The sequence below is a fragment of the Equus przewalskii genome, chromosome 6, assembly GCF_037783145.1.
Source record: "Equus przewalskii isolate Varuska chromosome 6, EquPr2, whole genome shotgun sequence".
NCBI lineage: Eukaryota > Metazoa > Chordata > Mammalia > Perissodactyla > Equidae > Equus > Equus przewalskii.
The window spans coordinates 75,372,183-75,392,077 of record NC_091836.1 but is presented as its reverse complement, the minus strand read 5'-3'; the positions used below and the strand labels follow the sequence as shown (position 1 = coordinate 75,392,077).

General features: G+C 36.7%; 1 pseudogene; it reads right to left on the bottom strand.

The window, feature by feature from the left end:
* Window positions 1-10,878: 10,878 nt before the first annotated feature.
* LOC103553542 (olfactory receptor 56B34-like) lies at window positions 10,879-11,817 on the bottom strand (annotated as a pseudogene).
* Window positions 11,818-19,895: the final 8,078 nt, after the last annotated feature.

Here is a 19,895-nt window from a genome sequence, read left to right as displayed (position 1 = left end):
ATTTTAAATGATAGATGATCAGGGACTAAAATTTTAGTATTCCATATTTAGTTGTTATGCGCTTTCCATTAAACTATTTCTGATGGCTTGATACAAATGGTTCTTTTAAGGTATAACCTCGTTTCCCCTTCTGATCACAAAAGTTAAATTGAAAACATATTAAAACCCATAGTTTTCAATTTGCTGATTTTTTAAAATACTGAAATATGCAAGATGATTAAATTAGCAGTAACTTTCCTAACACTTCTAAATTTGAATGGGATTTTCCCAAGGGTGTTATTTTAAAAATGCACAATACCATATTTTTTTTCAGGGGATTTTAACATGTACTAGATTTAGTTGCCATAATTGCCACAGTTTTACATTTAAATATTTTCACATTTATACATAAGTGAAATCAATGTTCATCGTATATCTTTTCATAACAGTATTTCTCCATTTGTGAGGTCTTTATTTTGATTCAAATCTTGCATGGCTGTAGAACATTTTCAAGTTATCTTATCAGAAAGGGAAAATGACAACATACCTTGAATGGATTAGAAAATCATCAACTCATAATTTTGATTACTATTCATTTCTCATTACTTTTTTTCTGTTTTTAATGGTTCATTACAAAAATGTAACTTATTTATCTTGAATAGATTTTGGTCTACAGTGAAAAGAATATATTTGTATTATTTTATTTTTCTCCAAATATAAAACAATAATTTTGGTTTCTTTTTCCATTAACTGTTGATGCCTCCTTTTGCATCCAGTAAGTTCTTACATGTGTTGGGTCTAATTTATTCTGCTCCATTTTTCTATTTGTGCCTTGTGATGAGAACGCTATAGTGACTAATACATTTCTAGATTTATAAGAGATTTAAATTACAATAGATCTTCTTGTAAATTAAGGTATAGTGCACATACAATATTATATTAGTTGCAGGTGTAACAATAGATATTTTTCCACTTAAAATTTTAAATTTTAAAGCTCTTTTTAGTGTTTAGACTCCCAGGAATATTTTAAATTCTTTTGTTGATTTACAAAATGTTTAAATTTAATTGAGATCCTATGAAATATAAAAATTAATTTGTAAAATCTTAAAAATATTTTTCATTCTTATTCAGCAATTTGATGCATCTCTTCCTTTACTTAAATTTTCTTTTACATCTGTCACTAAAAGGCATTATTTATATGTCTCAACACTTTACACCATTTTTTTTTTACAATATGTGAAGTTTTTTGAGTGGAATTTTTTTTTCTAGAGAATATTTTCTAATTAATTGTTATTGGTACATAGGAAGCCTGCTGATTTCTGTTATTTTGCCTGGATTCACTTTACTATTTTACTGTTAGTTGAAAACTTTTTTCAGTTCATTTTTCTCTCTTTGATTTTCTAGTGAGATCTCACAAATGTTATACAAATGAAAATTTGAGACTCTCTTTTCCAAATATTCTACCTCTTATCTATGTTTTTCTGTTTTATTTTAATCAGAGCAATGTGAAACAATAGTGAAACAGCAAGTCTCATTTCCCCTCTTTGGTTTATTTGGTAAAAGTCTATTAAATTTTTCATTGAGAATGGTGTTGGCTTCTGTATTTTACAAATAAAACAAGTTAACAGTGTATTTTATATACTGTAAGAGTTCTAGATCATGAAAGAATTGGGCCTTGTGATTCATAAAATCCTCTTATTTTGAGAATCTTTGCCTTATAATTTATTATTCAAGAATCACTTAGTTTGGTTATTTACTCACCAATTTTTTACTGAGAGCCTCCTGTGTGCATGACACTGTGATAGACAGGAGATCTTTTCATATTCCTCTGGCTAGAGAGCCCCATTGGCTCCAACAGGGCCATATCAGAGCTCAGCCTCATCACTTTGGCCTCATTCCCAGATATAGCTCCTAACCTTTGCACAAGTGAAGAACATGATGGAAGGTAAAGAAAGGCACATTGACAAATCCAAGGATGGTGAGCCAGATACATAGACCAGGACAGAACCCAAGAGAGGTTGCCTCCATTGATTCCCCTCTCAGAGTCCATGACATTGGCTGGTTGACTTACTACTGCAGGAGGAACCATGAAGATGCCTTCAGGCTGGTACCTACTTCTGGGCTGCTTCCCCTCTCCTGGCTGTTGCTGCCTGTCTTTGGCATTTTTTTTGCTCAGAGCAGATCTATTCCTCTCCATACCACTCCTGGAATTTGGGTTATAAATCACAGCCATGAAATGACCTGGTCTTGGTATAACTCTCCCTGGGCTCATTTCATGGCACTCCTCAGTCACATCTAACTACTCCCAGGGCAAGTTGTTGTCTCAGTCCAGCAGGAAGGGTCCCCAGTGACTTTGGAGGCTTGTCTTGATCACTTCAGGGAACACTCCTACTCAAACGTGGTCCCAGGTGGCAGGCCCACCAGATAGATGGCTCTGCCAGCTTGGATTGTTGGAAGAAGGTGTGTTCTCTCTTTTGTCTAGGCTTGGTTTCCTCCCCACTCACTCTAGAAAGTACAGTCAGTTCTTAAAAATCACTGTGCTATGCAAAATCCCACATGTAAAACCACAAGATTTATGGAAAAATGGCATTAGGAGCACAGCACTCAAAAATGTCATCAGTGACATAAAAAAGAAAACTAATACAAATAGTCGCAGTCTTACACATGTTAAATGGTTAAGAAAAACACAAATCCTACAATGAATACAGCACTTTGAAAAAGACATGAAATTTGCTTGTGGAAATGGGTGGAAGGGTTGCAGCTTGTGAGTTACTGTGAAGTGGTAGAAGGAGCTTTATCTGAAATCAGATGGAAAGTTGTGAAGTGAATGAAGGTAGCTCACAGATGTTAGGGATGTGTGTGTGTGTGTGTGTGTGTGTGTGTGTGTGTGTTTTGTGTATTCCCATGCAGTTTGTCTTCACCTTGATGCAGTTTTTTTCATTCAACCAGTGTTTGTAGGGGACAAATTGCACGAAGGCAAATGCGAAATTCCATCATGCCCAAATTGTTTTGTAATATACCATTGGTGCTGGAACGTGTTTGTACTTTCAGACCAAGTGACATAGAGAACTGCCTGTGACTCCTTTTGTTTTGTCAACAGTCTTCCTCTCTTCCATATCATGCACTTCAATATGTGAAGATTCCAAGGACTGCCAACTTCAAAAATATCTCTATTCCATGTACTTCTGCCTAGGTCTTCCCATGGCTTCTCATATCACTCCTGTGTCCTCAGGGTCTGCCTTTCATTGATCTAACCTCTTGTAAGAGCCATCTTTGTATATTGCCTTCAAATCCTCACCTTTTTAATTGATGGCCATCTAAAATGTGTCCTATCACGACATTGAAACTGCTTTTGGTAATAACTTCTACACTGCTTAACTGAATGAATGAGCATTGTAGTAGATGGAATCCCAGTAGGGAAAAGGCAGCCCACTCTAACTAGAATAATTAAAAAAAATGTTTTTTATTGAGGTATAATTGACACATAACATTATATTAGCTTCAGGTGTACGACATAATGATTCAACATTTGTATATATTGTGACATGATGCGTCTAGTTAACATCTGTCACCATCCATAGTTACAAAATGTTTTTTCTTGTGATGAGGACTTTTAAGAGTTACTCTCTCTCAGCAAGTTTCAAATATGTAATCGAGTGTTATTAACTATCCCCACCATATTGCGTATGGTGTATATTGCTATATATTACATCCTCATGACATTATTTTTTAATTTTTATTTATTTATTTTTTTGAGGAAGATTAACCCTGAGCTAACATATGCTGCCAATCCTCCTCTTTTTGCTGAGGAAGACTGGCCCTAAGCTAACATCCATGCCCATCTTCCTCTACTTTATATGTGGGATGCCTACCACAGCATGGCTTGCCAAGCAATGCCGTGTCCACACCCGGGATCTGAACTGGCAAACCCTGGGCCGCTGAGGAGGAATGTGCACACTTAACTGCTGCATCACTGGGCCAACCCCCCATGACTTAGTTATTTTGTAAGTGGAAGTTTGTACCTTTTGACCCCCTTCACTCATTTCATACCACCCCTCCCTCCCCCAGCCACCACCAATCTGTTCTCTGTATCTGTAAGCTTGGTTTTGTTTTTGAATTCCACATATAAGTGAGATCATATGGTATTTGTCTTTCTCTGTCTGACTTATTTTACTTAGCATAATACCCTCAAGTCCATCCATGTTGTGGCAAATGACAAGAATTCATTCTTTTTTATGGCTGAATAGTATTCCATTGTATATAACACATCTTCTTTATCCATTCATCCATTGATAAACATTTATGTTGTTTCCATATCCTGGCTATTGTAAATAATGCTGCAATGAACATGGTGGTGCATATATCTTTTTGAATTAGTGTTTTATTTTCTTCAGATAAATACCCAGAAGTGAAATTGCTGGATCATACGGTAGTTCTATTTTTAATTTTTTGAAGAACCTCCATACTGTTTCCATAGTGGCTGCACCAATTTACATTCCCACTGACAGTTCACAAGAATTCCCTTTTCTTCACATCCTTGCCAACGTTTGCTATTTCTCAAACTAGAATAATTTGAGATGAGATTACTTCCAAAGGGACTATTGATAAGGGTGTCATCAGTAAGAGATGCTAAGTTATAGTGCAGTTACCTAAGGCTAATAACAGCGCTTGTCACCACCCCTACACATGAAGTGATGAGGGACTGGCATCCTGAAGTAGAGAACTGGCGTAGAGAAAGTTACCTTATGAGGAGACTTTTTGGTTGATTCTGAATTTATTCTCTCTCTTCAAATGTGGGTAGTGCTTATTAACTTTAATGCTACTCTTTCATATTGATTTTGCTCAAATAGACGGCTGTATTTGGTGTTAAAGAAAAACTGTACTGGGGCTGGCCAAGTCGCCTAGTGGTTAAGTTCACATGCTCCACTTCAGTGGCCTGGTATTTGTGGGATCCCAGGTGTGGACCTACATACTGCTCATCAAGTCACACTGTGACAGAGTCCACATACGAAATAGAGGAAGATTGGCACAGATGTTAGCTCAGGGGCAATCTTCCTCATCAAAAAAAGAAAAACCCTGGACAAGATGAACAAACGAAAGTTGATTTTATTCTGATCCTATTACCAGCAATGGGGAAGAGTGAACAGCCCAAGTCTGGATACTCAGTTCTGCAAAAGAAAAGGCAGGGTTCGGCTGGGGTAAGGTGTCAGGTGGAATGCATTTAAGCCCTGGATTGAGCTAGTGGAAAAGTACTGGGGGACTTTAGGGGGAGATTGATCAACAGGATGTGTCAAGCACATCGAATTATTCCTGAGATTGCAAATGTTTTTGTCTGTGATTAGGACATCTGTGTTTGCTAATTGGCGCTCTTAGAATTAGGCTCCTACTTTTCACAGAGACTAGGAGGTGGAGTGCTATCTCCTTTGATATTTACATTTTAAGAGATAGTTCCCAGGTCCTTGAGAGAGACATCTCCTAGGTTGTAAAACTGGCAAGAGGTTAGGAGAAGATTTATATATATTGCAAAGGGGCAGAGAAAAAATTCACAATTACAAGTTTTCTCAAGCAAATTCCCCAAGAAAAGGGAGGCCAGAGGGTTATAGTCAGGAAGAAACCTGTCTAAAGTTTGGACCAAGCCATCTTGGTCTCTGGTTGGTTGTTTTCCTTTCTAGTAGGCAATCTCAGAATGCTGCCATATTTGTTTGATGCAACTTGTTGTAGGAGAGAGGTGGGGTGTGTTAATAGATTGATTTATCTTTGAGCTTTCTCCCCATGCCTCATGAGACATGGTGTTCATAGTCATGTGAGTCACTGTCTTGTTTTCTGACCCAATCTCCAATACTCTGGACCACCCACCACTGTTGCTTGACTGTTAGCCCACTTCTTGGTCCAAGAGTGTATGTGCAGAAAGATAGACCTGTCTGGCTGTTCTTACTGCACCAGCCATTAATCACCAGGTTGGTTTTCTTACGGCCCTCTGCCTCTGTTAGTATCAGACATCTCTCAGGCTGATTCTACCTTATTTTTGTAGCAATCCTTTCCTAAGCACCTTTTTGGCTTCTATTCTTCCATAACCCCATCACAGTTGCCTTTTATCTTTGGAGTTACCTCATTTTTTCTGTTTGTCAATGGCTCTCCATTTGTTTTGTATCATATTATGGATTGATTACTATTGAATATCTTGTTAGTATTGCTAGGTTTTAGAATCCAAAGAGAAAGCTGCAGTGAGTGCTGATTTCGTTATGTTGATTCAGAGACCTTTGGAGCTTGTTTACTCTTTGGAAGTTTTGAGACTTTCTTCATGGCCCAATATTTTATCAATTTCTGGAAATAATGCATGAAAAGAACATGATGTGTATTGTCTGTTTTTACTGAGAATTAATTCACTCAGTACCCATTCAAATCCACCTTTGCATAACTTTCCACTATCACAAAGACTGGGAAGCTAAAAGTCTTAACTTTTTAGTCTTCCTTGCAACTAGAGATGAACCTCAGACTCATTTCTGACCAATGAGATATATGCAAAAGTCTGTTGAGACTCCCTTTTAAATTTCTTCCTTCTTCTTGTCTGGAATATGGAGTTGAATGTGGAGTACAGTAGCTGTAGTTTAGAGTGACAGAGTAGTAACTAAAAAGAGCTTGGTCCCTTGATGGTACAAGAGCTGCCTTAAAAACTGAACTGCCTGATTTTGTGTGTGTGTGTGTGTGGCATGAAATAAACTCCAATTTGGTTAACTACTATAATCTGGGGTCTCTCATACACAGCTAAACACAATACTAATTGATAGTTTGTTTACTAACATTATGGAGGCACACTTTTCCTCCTCTTGATGTTTTGGGTCATGTGCTGGCCAGTCATTGTCATAACACTTCTGGCTTCTGTTCAATCTTCACTTACTCTCCAGAGTAGGATGAGTGTCTTAATCTTCCTGATTAATGTGGAAAAAATGGTCTAGTAGAGTTCAGTCCCTTTCTCTCTTTTAATCTCTGGAGCATGTGTCTCTATGGCTCTCAGCCATAGGGTAACTCCAGGTGTAAAGGTCCTCTGTCTGCAGGGAAATCTGCAGTTTTGGAAAGTCAGTTTGATTCAAGAAATTTTTAACATTTGGTTAATTTACAGAGAATACTGAGGAAGAGGATATAAAAAATCTGTAATTTGGGTATTTGAAATATATATATATATATATATATATATATATATATATATATATATTTTGTTTTACCTTCTTACTTGCAGCCAAGGAAGGCATTTGGAAAGAAGACACTATGCACTTAAGAAGTCAAGAATTATGCCTTACCTACTTGAGGGTGGTGTATCTATAAAATTATTTGGAATTTTTCTGCATGGGAGGTTTGTATATTCTCCCGTATGTATTTATTTATTGCATCACTTATTTTATCATTATGGACTCATGGATATTTATCTTGTACTTTAATTATAATCCAATACTAGAACTTCTGACATGTAAAGAACTTTGAAATGTCACTCCTGTCCTTACAACCAAAAAAGGTGAAAAAAAGAAAATTCAATGACTTTTCTTGGACACATTAGAGAATTGACATTGCAGGGCAATTGATACCCCAAAATTTGGAGAGGGAGGTGAATCCAGAGAATCTGGCTAATTGGAGCAGAAGCTACTGGAGTCACAAACTGGTAGGAAGACTTCAAAGGTAATTTTGACAAATTGCTGGAGGATGAGTGTGGTCTAGATTGAGAATGAGAAACACTTGGGGGCTGCAGTCTTAGGGAGCCCACGCTTTATATCCAGGAACCCAGCAGATTCTTGTAGTAAACATCCAAGGATGGTCCACTGGCTCTGGCAGGAGGAGGGGAAAAGTTAATGTTATGAAATAAACTCAGAGCATTTTCTGGAGAGAGGGCTCATCTCCAGGAAAAAAGAAAATATTAGAGTCATATCCCACCTAGATGAAGGGTATTTCTCTCCCTCCAGGATGGCAGTTAGCCCCGTGGCCTCAGTTCTCTGACAGGTCCAAGAAAAGCGATTGATTTTTAGTTTGTCCAGCCTTTTCTTGATGTAAGGATGGGAGTGACAACTTCTAAACTCTCTTTACTTGTTGGAGCTGAAAAGCAGTCTCTAAGTTTTCTGTGACACTCAGGTCTTAGCCACGTAATTTTTACTAATTTGTTACTTTCCAATCTCTCTATACCCATTTAAAGATGTTTTGTCTATCATTTCTACTTAGTCTCACTGGAAGGCTTTGTCTGAATTGTCCTATGAGCCATTAGCAGAAGTGGAAATCCAATCTCTTGGATGGTCAGATTAGAAGAAATTTCAGTACCTTTCTTTTGAGACTTATTTTTTCTTCCTGAAATGTTAAAGGATCTCAGGGACTTAGTCCAAATACTGTGTGGAAAGAGAAACAGGCAATTTGACCCATCCATTAGTGCATTACTGTTTGTCAGCTGTCAATGCTTCTGTTTTTGGTATATGGATCACTATTTAAAACAGATGAAAGCACGTGGTCCAATTCTGCCTGTTGATAGATATAGTAATGCCCTTGCTGTCTAAGTCATTCTGTCAAAGGAAAGATGATTCAATCCTTGAGTTTCAATGGCCTACAGTTCTCACACTTTGGCTTCCAAGTTTACTGGCACAAGTTGGTCTTTTTGCCCCAAAATCTGCCATAATGCCATGTGATTGGGTCAAAAGAATCTTCCAGCCATATCCATGTGTCATCCTAGAACCATTATTTCACCCTGATCTATGCCCTAGTGTTGAAATAAATAATTTCTTTTTACTTACTTTCTCTTCTTCCTGTCCTGAAACATATTATTTCTCTTATGGGGAAAGTTCCACTTTAGAGGACTTTGGGGTCCTTTATACTGCCAATGAACCCTAGGACTTCAGTTGGACTTTCTTAATTCATTATAGAAGCTCAATGTAACATTGAATGTTAAAAAAAGTGACTGACTATACATCTATGGACAGCTAAGATTTGACAAAGAAGCCGAGAACATACAATAGAGAAAGGAAAGTCTCTTCAATAAATGGTGTTGTGAAAACTGGACAGCTAGCCAAGTGCAAAAGAATGAAAGCAGACCATTATCTTACAGCATACACAAAAATTAACTCAAAATGGATTAAAGACTTGAATGTAATACCTGAAACCATAAAACTTCCAGAAGAAAACATAAGCCATACACTCTTTGACATCGGTCTTAACAGTATCTTTTTGAATACCATGTCCACTCAGGCAAGAGAAACAAAAGAAAAAATAAACAAATAGGACTACATCAGACTAAAAAGCTTATGCAAGGCAAAGGAAACCATCAACAAAATGAAAAGACAACCCACTAACTGGGAGAAAATATTTGAAAATCATATATCTGACAAGGGGTTGATTTCCAAAATACATAAAGAACTCACACAACTCAACAACAAAAAAACAAACAACCCCATCAAAAAATGGGCAGAGGATACGAACAGACATTTTTCCAAGGAAAATATACAGATGGCCAACAGGCACATGAAAAGATGTTCAACATTGCTAATTGTTAGGGAAATGCAAATCAAAACTAAAATGAGATATCACTTTACACCCTTCAGAATAGCTATAATTAACAAGATAAGAAATAACAACTGTTGGAGAGGATGTGGAGAAAAGGGAACCCTCCTACACTGCTCGTGGGCAAACTCGTGCAGCCACTATGGGAAACAGTATGGAGATTTCTCAAAATATTAAAAATAGAAATATCATATGATCCAGCTATCCCACTATTGGGTATTTTTCCAAAGAACATGAATTCAACAATTCAAATTGATTTGTGCATCCCTATGTTCATTGCAGAGTTATTCACAATAGCCAAGATATGGAGCAACCCCAGATGAAGGGGTAAAAAAGATGTGGTATATATATATATATATATAATGGAATGGAATACTATTCAGCCATAAAAAAGACAAAAGAGTGTCATTTGTGACAACATGGATGCACCTTGAGGTTATTATGCTAAGAGAAATAAGCCAGACAGAGGAAGGCAAACACTATATGATTTCACTCATACATGGAAGATAAACAAACATATGGATAAGGAGAACAGATTAGTGGTTACCAGAGGGGAAGGAGGTAGGGGGAGGTCAAAAGGGGTAAAGGGATACATATGTCTGGTGAAGGATAAAACTAGACTTTTGATGGTGAACGTCATGCAGTCTATAAAGAAACTGAAGTATAATAATGTACACCTGAAACGTACACAATGTTATAAGCCAATATAACCTAAAAAAAAAAGTGAAATATTCCTCTTAATGTTTTATGTAAATGAACTCGAGTTGGCAAAGAGTTTATAACGTGACAAAATAATTCCTGTCGAATTCGTCACTTATTTAGGAGAGTTCTCTACAGTGACTCTTTCGAGATGATTTAAAACCTACTATATTTACCATTAGAAAGAAAAATTACTGCCAACTTTTAAGTGGAATTTTCTTTTATTAACAGCTAAGTGATATATAATTTCACTTAGTTAAATATCATTCTTTTTAATGTCATCTTAATTACAGTTTTAAAAATTAGTGCTGAGGTTTAATAGAGAGAAAAGATTCAGAGCAGGGACTCTGGAGCCTGACATCTTGGGTTCTAATTTCACTCTGCAACCAGAAACTGAGTCAGTTTCTCAACTTTCTCGCCTCATCTGCAAAATGTATAAAAACAATTGTGCTTGCTTCATAGGGTTGTTATTGCAATTAAGTGACTTAATATTTGTGAAATGTTTAGAACAGTGCCTTGCACATAGCATGTAATATATAAATAGGTAAATTGATTTGAATTGATGTTCCTAGCAATTAGTGTATGTGGAATTTTAACCCAGGACTGTTGTACTTTCAAAGCCTGTGTTCTTTCTGTAATACCAACTATAAAATTCTGTCGTTTAAAGCTGGCTCACTTCCTGGCCACGTATCCACCCAAATCAAGCACCCTCTGGAAGCCCGCTCTCAGCTCCTGGGTCCAAAGTGCATACACCATGGGGTTAAGGACTTGGGGCATGACACTGTGCAGCATATCAAGGAGAAAAGTAGTGAAGGGAACCTTTCTTCCTGCCAGATGGTTGACAGATATTAATATAAGGGCTGTGTAGAAAAAGAGAATGAGTATGAGATGGGAGCTGCACGTATTCAGGGCTTTAGATCTTGCTTCAGCAGAGTTCAGCTTCAGCACTGAGCAAATAAAGCATAGGAAGCAAAGACCAGACCCATGTCACTCCCAAACATAACCCAGGCCAAGGCCAAGTGGTCATCACAAGCCAGACTAGTGATGTCATCACAAGCCTGACTAGTGACTGCCAAGTTCAAGCATAGTCAGTGGTAAATCTCATTTTTAGAGCAACAATCTTGCTGGGCAGCCAGTACAGGCACTGGGATGGTCAACAGACAATTCCTGAGTACCATGGACAGTGTGGCTTTGATCACAAAAAGCCTCGGTGACTATGGAGGAGTAATGAAAGGGATAGCAAATGGCTATATCTATCCACAGCCATGCAGAGGAAAATGCCCATAAAAGAGTTGATGACATAGATCTGAGCAAAACACGCAGGGAGGCTGATGGCTTTGGCATCAAATCAGAAAATGGCCAGGTAGTAGCCAGGCCAATGTCCACCACAGCCAAGATACCAAGGAAGAGATGCACAGGTTGGTGCAGGGAAAGCTCATGTTGGATGGTGATAAAGATGAGGAGATTGGTACCAAGAGCTAAGAGGTAGAGCAGAGCCAGGGGCAAGGAGAGCAAGCGTTGCCACTCATGAATGCCTGGGAGCCCCATCAGGATGAACTCACATTCTTGAAACCCTGAGCTATTGATTACCCAGGACAGTATCCATATCATGTGATGTCTTCTTCTCAGCATCTACCTGTGAATTAAGGGGAAACAAGAATAGGCTGTGGTTAGCTGAGCTGAGGGTTAAAATTTGTGTAGAGGTGTAAGATTCACCCATGATATCTCAGTCCTTTTTAACATAATGTATCCTCAACCCACTTGAGACTCTTGGAAAAAGTTCAGATAAGAACAGTAGAAGAGCCAAAATAGATTTTAAGATAAAGATGTTTAGTGAAAAAGTGAAGATTTACTGGCTTTGTTTTCTTGAAATTCTGAGTAGATTTTTTTATATGTGGGGAGTATGGACTCAAAGCATAAGATGCATACATTATGAAGAACCCAAAATTTCAGGTCAAGTTATAAGGTAGAGGTGTTGTCTCCATTCTTGGGGATTTTTCTGGAAGAGAATAAGTAGCCACAAGGAGAACCCTGACCAGGCTTTTCTTTTAAACAGTTCCTGTGGTTGACAAATGGGTTCTGACAAAACCCATCTCATTTAATCTTCACCAAACAGATGTTATTATTCACATATGAGGATACAGAGGGTGAATGATTTGTATAGATAAGAATCATATATTGAAAACACTAATAAGTGAGAAAGACTTCAGCAAAATTTTAATCTTCTGCGCTTAATTCCACCACTCTTTCCATCAAATCATACCCAAAATGTCAGTACCATTTGGGAATATCATTTGTTCCCCCTTCTGAATATGAAAATAATGTTAAAGACATGCCTAAAGCTATATTTTAAAATCATCAATTTTATTAATAAAATATATAAGGAGGGAAAATTAACGACAAACTTCCAACCACTTCCAGATTTTTCTTTAGTATTTTGGAAATACAGCAGGAACTTAATGCATACATTTAGACCTTTTCGTTTAAGTAATTTTATGGCTCATTCTTGGTCCTTTAATACTTGGTCCTCTTCATTCTTATATTCTTGATTTTGTTCATTCTTGATTGTTGTAGAATATTTTTAAGTATTTGTTTCAAAAAGTGTACATGGGAATTATGCTTTTGTAATCTTTCCATATCTGAGAAATCTTTTTGTTGCCTTTACCTGTGAATAATATCTTGCCTTGTCAAATATTTAGGTATCAAATTTTCCTTTTCAAATCTCTGCCTTTGCTTCATTTGTTGGCATTAAGTATAAGATAAAGTCTCCACCTCTCAACACCTCTGTGAAGAATGCATGACCATGCCATTTATAGATTATAACAAATATTTATTACTCATGAAATGAAGAAAGAAAAATAATACAACAGCACTTTTAGAATCTAAAAAATGTCAAGAAAAATAGCTATAAATCAAAACCCCAAAAACAAAAGATAATGATCTTTGACATTTCAGAATATTTAATTTTCAGCATTTTTCTTTGCAATATCTTTATACAGATGAAGTTCCATGTAAGTAGAATTCTTCATCCTGTGCTTTCTCTTCACGTAGTACATATAAATTTTCTAATTCATTGGGAAACTCTTTATAAACATTATTTTCAATGGCCACTAATGTTATCATATGGTTTTTATAACATTTTGTCAATTTTTGTTTGGTTTTATATGCTGCTTTTGTATTTCTATATACACACACATATATATTTGGAGATATGTATCTTTTACCTTCATATTTACACTATTTTCTTTTTATGTTTTTTCTATGTCTTTTAAGCTTAAATAGAACTCTTTAACCAAGAACTTATGAATGCGAGTCTATGAATTTCCTAAATTTATATGGAAAAATTTTGTCTATATTTGCATTATTTTGGAGAGACGATCTGTTTAGCTTTCATCAAATTCTCAAAACATTCTAATATCCAACCAAGAAACAACTACAGAAAATTATTCTTTACTCAAAATTTTACTAAAATTCACTTTTCTATGACAATTTTTAATGGCTGACCTTTTGGTTTTGTGACTCAAGTTATTTACATGAACTTAATTTTGCTGTTAAGGAGAGACATGTAAATAAATTGATTTCAAATAATTAACCAATGACTTCTACATCTTTTGCCAGGTGATCATTATGCCTCCTTTGTCACATAGTAAATTTTTATATGTATAAGTTCTGTCTGGGCAGCCAATTGTTTCTATTTTTCTCTTCTGTTAATTTTGTGCCAATATCAAACAATTAAAAGTTCTACCTTTACAATATTTTTAATACACAACAGAACTATATTCTCTTATTACTTGTTTTCTTTAATTTTAAAGCCCTTTTCATGTGTTTATTTTCCAGATTAATCTTAGAATATCCATGTTGAGTTCTAAAACAGCAGTTTTTGTTAGGCTTGTGTTAAACTTGTAGATTAATTTTGAAAAAAAAGTTGACACCGTTATACTATCAAGTCTTCTCATTCACAGATGTGGATTCTCTCTGCTTTTGCTTAAGCCTTAAAAAAAATTTTCAGGGGGTCAGCCCTGTGGCCGAGTGGTTAAGTTCGCGTGCTCCACTTTGGCAACCCAGAGTTTGCCGGTTTAGATCCCAGGTGCTGAACTACACAACACTCATCAAGCCAAGGTATGGCGGCCTCCCACATAGAAGAACTAGAATGACTTATGACTAGGATATAAAACTATGTACTGGGGCTTTCGGGAGAAAAAAAAAAGAGGAAGATTGGCAATAGATGTTAGCTCAGGGACAATATTCCTGACAGCCCCCCGCCCCCCACCAAATTTTTTGCATTCATCCACTTTGATAAACTTGTGCCACTTTTAAACATTTTGTGAGTTTTTTCTGTATTACATCAATCATTTAATGGTTACTGGTAAAGTAAATATTGTGAATTTATTATTTGATATATTACAATTGTATTTGTTTTGTTATTTTTGTCTTGCGTATCATTCATTTTGCTAAACTATTGTCAATTCTTGAATTTTTCCCATTGATAGTTTTTTTTATTTTCTGGGTAGTGCAGAAAGTTGCTTGCAAACAATGCAATTTTACCTTTATACAAATATTAGTATATCTTAATTTTTGTTTCATATCTCAATGAAATGGTTGGAAATTCATGATCAATGTAAAATACGTATGATGGCAAACATCTTCAGTTTATTTGGTTGAATTTGGTTGAATTCAGGTAGAATTTACATTAAATATGACGTCTTTTAATAAATAGTTATATTCTTTCTTTTTATCAGATGTAATAATCTTTTTTTTGAAGTTGGTTTTTCTTCTGAGAATCTTCAATATAGAATTTATTATTCTAGACCTCTTGGTTTATCATTTACTCACTGACAATCTTAGAACTCAGCATCATTTCTCTTTTGTTTCCTAATCACTGACCTTAGGTCCTAAAAAAGTGAAGAGCCTGATAGAAGGGAGCTACTAAAGGTGAAGAATCAAACAAGGAAAGCCAACTATGGAAGTCAAAGATAAGGCATGTAATCAAATTCAGATCAGGACAATTACAGGAATACAAGACACATCCATCCACTCATCTCTCAGGATGCAGGTCATTGACTGGTTTACTTACTACTTCAGGAGGGCCTTGAAGAGGATCTCAGGCTGCAATGCTTTCTGTAGCTGCTTCTGCTTTCCTGGCTTCAGCTGCCTGTGTTCAGTCTTTTGTTGCTTGGACCAGATTCCTGTCCTTGCTTGCTGCTCCTGGAGTCTGGAGTTTTTGTACAAATCAGATCCCTGAGATGCCCGATCCTAGTGTGCTGCTCTCTAGGCCCTCCCTACTCTATCCCAAGCATCTGCCAGGGTCTTTTTCACATTACAGTGGGAATAGAACCCAAGTGCTCTTAGGGGTTAGCTACGTAATGTCTGGGAGTCCATTCAAATGTAGTCCTAGGGCAGCCCACTAAATGGACAGCTTTTCACTCCAGGATCTTCAGGGATTAATTCACCCTTGTCTGATGAATAGTGCCCTTCATTATAGGAAGATTTTGAAGTCTCCCTGTCTCAAAATGTATCTTTATTCCATATCCTTTTCAGAGATTGCCCTGTCTCATTCCTTCTTCATGAACGTTACGAGTAACCTCTTTATGTCATTTCCTCATCTTCACCTCCTATATTCTTCTTATCTCACTTCAATTTAATTTTCATTTCAACATCACATAGAAATTGCACTTGCCAATGACCTCAATTGCCAAAAATATTGATTCTATTTTAGAACTTAATCTTACCTGAACCCTCTGCAGCATTTTTCTGTGCTGATCAGTTCCTTTTTCTAGGACCGCTTGCCACTCTTGTCTTTCTTGACTTTGTATTTTTAGTTTTAATTAAACTGGAATAAAAGAATGGTGTTGAATTTACATTCAGATCAAATGCTCCTTAATGAGATATTCATTCTCCTATCATTCTATCTAAAGTAGCAATCCCAGACTTTATAATTCTCTGCTTTATTTATCTCCATGACACATATCACAACACGCCATATTATAAAATCATTTATTTGTTTTTCTTTTCTTTTTCTCATGCTAAAATGTAAGCTGCCTAAGAGCCTACTTTTTCTCATTTTTGTTCACTCCTCTATCCCCAGCACCTAGACTAGTTCCTGACACTTAACCGGTGTTTGATGAATATTTGTCAAGTAGATGAATGAATATTGATGAGAGTGAGTTTGGGAGCAGTCTAGAGGAATTTCAGAATGATGCTGGTGTTGATATGCAGTGACTTTCTACTCTTTTCTGTTCAACGTTATTGTGTAGCTAGAAATTTTTAACAATAGAATCTCTATCAGTACTTTTTAAGCAACTAAGAGGTCAAGGGAAGTTTTTTAAAGCTAATTTCAGAAAATTAAAAATTAAAGCCCTGTTAGTAATAGCATATGGAGATAGAATATATCACATATGTTGATCAATGTGTGAAATTCATTTTTTGCCACAACCAAAGATATCTAACATTTCAGCAATTTTGTTAAATAGACTGTTAAGTTGGTTTGGTTTTGTAATATGATGCAAAGTGAGGTACAGCTTTCTAAATTAAGATGTACTGAGTCATAAATTGTTGTCAAGGTACAGGCAAAGAAAGTCACAGATTTATTGGAACATTAGGGACATTTGCTTCTTGACTGTAAAAGAGCATAGTCAGGGAAGTAAGCAGTTCTGATTGAACAGTAATTATTTACATTCTTAATTTTGGTAACAATAAATTTATATATTGAAAAAATGTGATGTCATAACCAGGAAGGATATGAGAATAACAATGTGTTGTTCAAGATACTGTGAAAAATTCTATGGAGAAAATTGGTAGAGATTTCCAAAGGAAGAACATTGGCAAGCATTTTTCAGGTAGGCTCATTCTCTACAGCTGAAATCACAAGGTACCTCAGAAAATCTATAAATATCTAAAATTACCTTCCCTAATAGAATATCAGTCTGCATTGGGGAAGTCTGTTCTCTGCGACAGTTTTCACCAATTAACTTGCCCAAAGGAAAGGTAAATGTACTCAATGGGTTTCTTCATGATGTTAGAGGAATTAAATGATAATGAGAATATAACGGGATGGAATTGTACTTGTTTTTAGATCACAAACAATGAATTGGTAATATGGTCTGAAGTGGACCCTAGATGACTGAATCATAAAAGGAATCTTGGTATGGTGTGCAAGATTATGGAACATTATGAGCCTGAAAAAGGAGACTTTAAAGAGGGGCGTATTGATGCTCATCAGAAAAACCCTCTTCTGAATTCTGAAGTGGACTAGAATCAACAAGTGGATACTCTAATCTACTTCCCGGAAGAGTCTTCTTGGGTGCCTGAGATGCGTGGTCATGAGGTTAGTCTAGTGATGCTATTATGGACAATAAGTAAGTCAGTCAGTCTAACCCACTGACTCCCTCTGAAGCTCAAAACTGTTCTGTTTCTCAACAGGGATTACCAGAGACTTAAGACCACTATGGGCCATTATCAGACTGACATGAAGCCTGAAAATGGATTTCGTTGGCTCCAGGAAGGTATTGATGGTTCCTGACTGGAAAAGGTACATATTCTGGATTTCAATTTGCATATTGGGTAATAGAAACAAAGGCTTCAAATATCATCAGAGGATTAGAACGGGGAAAATTTTAATTTGGACCCTCTATATCTACACATACCATGGGACCCATTTTGCTGCCTTAGATTCCAGAACCAAATTAAAAAAGGGATTAATCTATTATCTGGAGTGATTATTCCCAATTACCAAGTGGAAATTAGGTTGCTTCTATACAAAGGATGCAAGTAGACTATGTTGGGAACTCAGGGTATTCTCTGAAGTATTACTGCAGGTCAGATTCCCTGGAAGTAGACAATGAGACTGTCCAGAGTACAAGAAGTTTATTAAGGGTCAAAACCTGTGAAAAAGCGGGGGGAAGAAAGACTGAGAAAAAGGAGATGTCAACTGTGCTACAGGTGTGACAAAGCCTCAGTCAACCAACTTGGAGCTCTAGAGGGAAGAGTGCCCATCAGAATTTGATCCACATGAGACCAAAATGGCTCGGTATTATATCTTCACTTCATACTGTCACTGGATGGCAATTTCCCAGGGAAAGGAGTGACCTTGGGCTTTCTATAGCTAAGGGAGTCCCTCAGAGGTGACAGCTAGAGGATGTCTGCACTCCTACCAGTTCACAGAATGGCATTCCTTGAAGGGGGATCTGGGTGGTACATCTACATGTCTATCACACTTTGTGCTCTTAACTCAAATGGGAAGTTTTCAGTATTTCTCTTTTTTGATCTTGGTCCCTCAAATATGTTGTTTAAACTCTTGCCTGTGGGCCTTCAGAGATGTTTTTCTTTCCCCACAAAACCCTTATTATGTACATCTGGGTAACTTGGATTAGTCTTTTGCATCTCAGCCTAGGTATCACCTCTTCTGAGAAGGCTTCCCTGACTTCCTAAATCTTGTTTAGATGCCCTTCCTATGTATTACTGTGGTGCCATATACTTCCCTTTTTATCAGTTATTGGATGGAATTATAATCACCATTATGTTTCTCTTCTCCCCACTACTTTAAGTCTGTGAGAGCAGAAGCTGTGCCTATTTCATTCCTAGTATCTCTCAGGGTTGCTGGCTGATAATAGATTTTCAATAAATATTACATTGGAATCTTTTTTTTCTCTTTGCTGTTATGATATCACACTCTCCATATGCCATTATGTATATTAATATACACTAAAAATATTGGTGTTGAATCCAACTACTTTAATTAACTCTTTTTTTATTACAATAACTACTTCCGGTAAGATCTTTTTTTTAAAAAAATTTTTAAATTGCAGTAACATTGGACTATAACATTATACAGCTTTCAGATGTACATCGTAATATATTTTGAATTCTGTGTAGATTACATCGTGTTCACCACCAAAAAACTAATTATAGTCCATCCCCTCACATGTGAGCCCAATCACCCCTTTTGCCCTCCCCCCACTTCCCCTATGGTAACCACCAATCCAATCTTTTATTAATTCAATTTCAGTGGTCACATTTTCAGGGCCCTGAATTTTCTTTTTGTTTTTTTGTGTTTAATGCTTATACTGCCCAATGTTCTTTGCACAACTTTGTGTCTTCTCAGTCCATATTATTTTGTCGGATGATATCCATGACTCAGGTTTTGCCAATGGAAATCAAACAAAAATCATCATTTAAAATCTTTTTGGAGATGCATTTATATATTAATTTTGTTTCCACTTCCTTTCTCTTATAGAGGGGTGGACTTGTGTATTTGTTCCTTGAGGGGCCCAAAGTTGATTCGCGAGACTGGAAATCAGATACTAAAACTTGTACAAATATAGATGTTAAGGTCATTTTGAATAACAAATCCAGACTGGATGGTGAAGATTAAGCACATGGCACAAATCCTGAAAGAGAAAGGATCAGGCTGTTAGGAAAGCTAAGAGCACACAGCAGAGAAGGTGAGTATAATAATGTCTTGGAGGGGCTGGCCCCGTGGCCGAGTGGTTAAGTTCGCCCGCTCCGCTGCAGGCGGCCCAGTGTTTCGTTGGTTCGAATCCTGGGCGCAGACATGGCACTGCTCATCAAACCATGCTGAGGAGGCGTCCCACATGCCACAACTAGAAGGACCCACAACGAAGAATATACAACTATGTACTGGGGGTCTTTGGGGAGAAAAAGGAAAAAATAAAATCTTTAAAAAAAAATAA